The sequence below is a fragment of the Hydra viridissima genome, unplaced genomic scaffold (genome assembly GCF_058129835.1).
Source record: "Hydra viridissima isolate aposymbiotic clone 2 unplaced genomic scaffold, HvirCarnegie_v1 scaffold_9, whole genome shotgun sequence".
NCBI lineage: Eukaryota > Metazoa > Cnidaria > Hydrozoa > Anthoathecata > Hydridae > Hydra > Hydra viridissima.
In genome coordinates, this window is record NW_028324308.1 from 2,759,850 (window position 1) to 2,766,982 (window position 7,133).

Below are 7,133 nucleotides of genomic sequence, written 5' to 3' on the forward strand. Positions count from 1 at the left end.
GGAGAATATTAAAAAAATTTCCTCATACTTTTAAATGTATGAGAATCTGAATAATGAGAGATGTCTGAATAATCTGAATAATGAATCTGAATGAAAATATCTATAAGAGTATCTCCAATAAAATTTAATATCTATAAAAATATCTATAGAGAATATCTATAGAGAACATCAATAATCTGAATAATGAGAATAATCCGAACTAGAGGTAAGCGTCTGCGTTTCGTTATTTTTTTTATTCGAGACGAGACGATCCTAAAAGCTTTGTCCCGATTAGCGATAAATATCGAGACAATTTTCAACTTCCAGTCGAAATCCGGAACGATACCGAGACGAGATGAGATATCCCGGACAAAATAGGAGCTTTACAATTTCCCGGATTTTACATCTTTTTAACGGGAGATAACGAGACATAGCGAGACATACCAATTAATCCTTAATGTAAAATTTAAGTAATGAATTTCTGGCACAATTACCATCATTTATTTCAGCTGCTACTATTAGTATTGTTATACCATCTATGCAAACACAGCTTTAGCAATAAAAATGGTAGCAACTGAAATCAGAGGAAAACTTTTTCCACTAAAAATATCGTGTAAGAAGGGAATAAATATGTATCCAGAACCGAAATGGCTACTTTTATCGGTCATAAGATTTTCTTGAAGCCATTGGTATTCTTTTTCCATAAAAGAATCATAATTTCTACCACATTGTTTTAGTTTTTTCTTCACTTTTGAAATAAATGTAAAGTAGCCTTTATTTATGTTCTCTTTGTTAATTTTTTCAGTTTTATTTGATTTCGTTAAGTAAATTCTTCCAAAATCATAATTTTTCCACTCCTAATTCACGTATATTCGGGATAAGATCTAATCTTTATTTTGTTAATATATCAAAAACATTTTTGAGTACTTTATATCATTTTTCACTTTACACTGTTTAACATTTTATGCTATTATTTCTTTGACAATTATCACATAAAGTTTCCTATAATGTTTTAGTGTTACTTGTATATTACAGGAAAAACTGAAGTTGTTAAGTAATGCTATATCAAATATCTAACACTTCTCAAATAATAAATCATTATTAAAAAAAAACATTTTCAGTTTCTAAGTAGCATATGATGACAAATATATGTTTCATGAAACTATTTATGATATGTTAAAACAAGTCATGCAATTAAAAAACTCAAATTCAAGAAATAATGTCAATGAATTCAAAAAAATCTTGTTTTCCACCATTTTCATTTGTTTTGATATAATAAACTACTGTTTAAAAATTGCGGAAAACAAGGTTTTTATGGGTTTATTGACATTTGTATTTCTTCGATAACTTCCTATAGTGCAGGTGACCGCAGCAATCCCTTTATATTCAAAAAGTAAGAGTGTTAATTAAACTGAAAAAAAAATATATCTCCTTGGAACTTGGTGGAACATTTTTTTAGCTGATATTTAAAACAAAAAAGTATGTTTGAAATATATAAAGTTAAAAGAGTATCTTAAAAGTAAATATAGACTTTAATTTAGATTAAAAGGTTTCCATTTTTACTGAATAAAAATATCTCATTTTTTAAATTTCTTTGAAAATAATATTTAAGTTTAACTTCTTTTAAGCATAAAACACAAAAAATAAGTTTTATGAAAAAAAATGTTTTTACTTTTTACGAAACCACGAGTTAAATATCTAGTTATTATTATTGACTTGTCTCGTAACGTTTCATAATTATCTGGGGTACAATTTTTAAATTCCGAGACAAAATTTATATACCGATTAATAACTTTATTCTGGGATAACCTTTTCCTTTGTCTCGTTATTTTTTTCTGGGAAATTTCTCGTCTTGTTACGCTTGTCCCAGTTCATTTCGAGAAAACGGTTCCGAGACGCAGACGCTTAACTAGAGGTGACTTTGGCCATCGGGATGACTTTAAACACAATTTATGATTTTGTTTCCCAGTAAACTGTTTCCTTTGTTATTGTGTTTAGTTCATCTAAAAAATTATTGCCTAATGATTATTGCTAATAGCCTAATGTAGTTTTTTTCTGATCTATTGATTGTAAGTAAACAAGAAAATAATTTGCAGCAAAACAAAATCACAAATAGTGGCCAGCCTAACGGTAACGATCTGCTAACGGTAGTACATTTGAACATAATTTTATGGTCACTTTTAATGTCACTTAATAATGGGAAATGAATCAAATTTTTGACTGATTTTCATAAAGCTGTTACAAAGATTTTCATAAAGCCAAGTTACAAAGGAATTTATATCTTGATAAAAACCAGTAATCACCTTATTTTCAACTTCTAACTTCTGATATAGTTCGTTCACTTTTATTACTATACATGTTTGAAAACATAAATCTAGAAGGCATTGATCATCCGAAAGTTCACTTACATTTATGGCCGTTATTTTTCATAAATGTTTCAATTTCTTCTCTTAATTTTTAAAATCACAGCAAGAAGTTTCAGCGACTTGACCACTGAACTTCAGTATAAAAAATGAAATCGAGGTATAAAAAATGAAGTCGAGGTATAAAGATTCAAATTCACTGAGAGATTTTTTAACGTGAAAAATCTATTTTATTGTATTACAATAGTAAAAAAATTCACTTTTTCTGTTATTGTTTGTAATAGGCTTCATATTTTTAGTAACCACGTGAGATACTCGAAAGCTGGCATTGACAATACCGTGCAATATGCTTATGAAATATGTTTTGTTAATATATCAATGTGTTCTTCAAAGATTGAAACTTAGCTATCCGTTCGCCAACAGTTAATTTATCGATTTCTCTATGTTTTTGGTCATTGTGTATTTTTAGGTTGCATTATTTTAAAATTTTATATTGCAAATCAAGCATACAGCTTTGTTTTTAACATGAATAAAAATTTTTTCATTCACTCTGAAACTTTCTATTTTCATCCTCAAGTTTTCTTTTCTTACTTTCAATTTTAATTCCAGCCATGACGAATAAATATAAAATCTAATAGGAATAAATACAAAATCTAATAGAAATAAATACAACTATTATCGATACAATCAAAAAAAAAAAAAAAAAATAGTGCTGCAATTTTAACTAAAATGAGTTGCGCTGAACTAACGCAAAAACTCTCGCGGGAGGGGATGTTTACTAATTTTCAGAAAATTTTCCCACCCACCCCCAGCTTATTAAACCCCTCCCTCCCGTTATTAATTTTTACTTGTTATCAATAAAAAAACTCAAAACTAAAAACTAAAAAAGAAAATTCACTGATAAAATTAAAAACTTTCGATCTAATCAGGCTTTAAAAATCGTCGACCAATAAAAAATCTCGATTTGTCGAAAATGAGCTTTTGGTTTATTCCTCACCATGCTATAAAACTTATATAAGCATATTAAATCCTTTTGAAATTATGATAAAACATATGTCAAAAAAATGCGCATTTGACCGCTAGCCACCCAAGAATAAAACTTTTTTTATGCGTGTTCTGTAAAAAAATATTTATTGGGATTTATAAGGTTTTGATTATAGGCTGAAGATAAATTGAAATTATTAATAAAAAAAAGCTTATATTGTAACATGGCGTCAGATCGGAAGCTTTCACGAACTGACCGAAATAAATATAGTTTAGAAGAAAAAAATGCTTTAGACAAACTTTGTAAAAGTTACAAAAAAGAGCACGAGTTATCGGTTTCTGAAAACTCCCAAATAGTGAGCTATAGTGAAAAAAGAAAACACGTTAAAGCATTGCCATGCGGAGGTTACGTTGCAAGAGCTGTGAGAGAGTTTTATTCAGACCTTACAGACGTTAAACATGATAATTGCACTTTTGTTAATTGCCCTAAATTTTGTTAATTTAGGGCAATTAACAAAAGCCCTAAAACTTAAGAAAAGATGTCTTAACCAAGTTGAGGCAGACGAAGATGCTGCAACTACCCCTCCAAGCAAATCAAAGTATTGTCAAGCAGGAGGAGGACAAAAATTAACCACCCCAGATGTCAGACAAGTTTTATTTGAGTGGTTTGTAGACATCCGTGGAACCCTTAAAGCACGTTTAACCAGGAAAATGTTTACCACGCAATGCAAATTTTTTTATGAACAGTGGCTAGCCCAACAACCAGATGAAGTGCCAGAGGATGAGAAAATCGCTGAAATGGTGACCAAATACCATCCACCGGAATGAAAGTTCTACCCTAAAGAACTTGAACTTCACTGGTTTGGACATATACGTCAAAGAAAATTATTCTCTTTCAAGAGAACGAATTACTATTTGCATTAAAGTTTGCAGTGACCCTAAAGTCTCACTTAAACCAGAACTTGTGTTTAAAGGCAAAGGTGTTCGGGTTAAGCTTAATTCATATTGCCTAGAACATATGCTGAGTACAATTGTTAATCTACCAAACAGGCACAATACTTTTACACATCAAGATTACGGGATTTATGTTCTAGATGGCAATAAGTTTCATATCATGCCAGAAATCAAAGCTGCCTTACTAAAGAAAGACTTTTCATTGGAATAGGTGGTGTTGTCACAGGAGATATTCAAATTAACGATACAGATTTCCACAGCCCTTTAAAAGCTAAATACCGAGAGTTGGAGCAAAACCTTATGATACAGCAATTAAGGCTTGACCCCAAGAAAATTCCACAACCATCCAGGGATCAGATGATGCAAATGCTGCTAGAACTTTGGAGTTCGCTGGAGATTGATGTAACTAGTCGATTCAAAGGCCAGTGGGTAACCAATACTTGTGGGAGAAAAGTTTCAAGTATTTTGAAGAAACCTGATACTAATCCCAAGCCCAAGAAATTTGAAAAATTCTCCAGGGGCTAATTACACCTTCTAAAAGAGTGAAACGAAAGCAAGGATGATGAGTTATTTGATTTTGAAGGTGACAAATTCGTTATAAATGAACACGATGAAGAGCATCAGTCAGACGAGGAAAACGATGAAAATATGGAAACAAGTGCTACTGAGAATCAAGATGAAAACAATCAAGTTAATCTAAATACTGTTAGCTCTTCCAACATTTTATTAGGTGATTTATGTCGAGGCAATAACAATTTGAGATAAGATGCTGTTTTCATTGATAAATTAGGAAAACTTTTAGGTAATGCAGTACATCTACCCAATTTATTCCATATCTTACAAAGTTCAAACGGAGCTACATAACATCTCGCCGCGCCATAAAGAGGCGTGATGTTATGTAGCTCCATTTTTCAGTTATGCAGGCTATTATACGTGTAAAAGAATATCTTATATATAGTTTTTATATGAATAAGAATGAATATATTAATATCAACTAACCAGAAGCAAAATGATCAGAACAAACTCTGTAGTGACTGGCACTTGTATTGATATCTTTACGTTTTATAACAGCAAACCATTTTGCTCTTCGTTCTGTTGACAACAATTCCGTATCTTTATCATGGTGATTAATAACCTTAGGAATTCTATAAAACGACTTCTTGCAGTTTTCATAACGATTACTGCAACTAAAAATGCAACAGAAGACCCTATTTGAAGATATAAAGAGTTTATGAGTTATTCAAATAAAACCTTTTCTGAAAGAACTTTATACAACACTTTTGTTTTGTTGTTAATAATTTTCGAGTTGAAACTTTTACTAAAAGGAAATAGTAGCTAGGAAAATGGCCAACTGATAAGTTTTGATATAGTTAACTTAGAGAAATGCATCTGAATAAAGTTGAGCTAAAGTTGTTTGTGAACCAACATGGCAGACAAATGTATTTTGATTTTCGTGACGTCATCTTGGAACACAGAATTAACTGTTGCTTTTGTAAGCTAAATCATTAACTTGTTATTCTCAAAATGGCATATATCAGGGTTTTTAGTGGGATTTTTTTTAAAACTTTGACTTCGAATTAGAGCACTTTCCGTTGATTTTCAGATTTATATCTTTATAATTTTCTGAATCAGCATAAAATTCTCTATCATAATTAATCATAAAAGAAAGAGGGGGAAACTGCATTTGCGCTTATATACATACATACATATATATATATATATATATATATATATATATATATATATATATATATATATATATATATATATACATACACACACTTTACACACTTACCTTCCATAACTGCAGTACATGAAGCATTTTACTACTACTATGATGTGACGTTGCATATTCGAAACAGAAGTTTTGTCGCCATCCACAACCTTCACAAAGACTTCGCTGCTTTCCTTGGGGGAACTTGATTATTTTTTATGCATATTGTGCATAAAGCATCGCTTGCTAAAAACTGATTCTCAATTAATACTAATTTTACTTTCTCTATCACTTTTTCCCAATCATCATCGTCTTTAAGTTTTCGTTTTAAATAACTTGTTATTGAAGGCTGAGAACATCTTTTTGAGGAACCACTTTTTTCAGCTTGCAAGTCTGTCTCGTTATCACTTAGGGTATTGTTTATCAATATAACATTTGAGTTTGAACTATTTTCTTGAGATGAAGCTAAAGCTGGGCTTAACAAACTAAAAAAAAAAAAATTTTTTGCTTTTTGATATTCCTCTCATTTTGTTTGTTTTTTTAAAGCTGTGAAATCGTTTACTAGGTGCCATTTTGTTTTAAGCAAATGCATCAAGTTTGAATTTTTAAAGGAATCAGGACCAGTTAAGAATTTGTGTAAAAACCCATTAATCTTAATCATCTGATGAAAAAAGCATTATCTGGTGTGGATACAACCCATTTTCTAAAATTTAGAATAATGAATACAACCCATTTAAAAGATGCGGAACGAAAGATTTTGTTTCAAAATGTAATAGGCGGGGGTTTCTTTAAGAAAGGGACCTCTCGAGTTCTAATAAACGGAGGGAGGGATGAATCCCTACAGCGTATAAAAAGGATTTCCTAGAAGAAAATGAACAACTTTTAAAACAGGTTTTAATATCAACATTTAAAAAATATATAAACATGATCCATTTATTGAAACAGATCCTCAAAAACGTTCCTGATTTAATCATCTTTATCGCGGTACTCCACTTCGTTTTCCAACTGTTCATCGTCACCAGCTTCTAAATCGAGGTTGTTGTTTACCATGCATTCAACACACCTCTTTATGGCCTCTTTCTGGTGTTATTGGGGATTTTTTTTATTTTGATATTGTCTTTATATAGTTAAAGTATTTA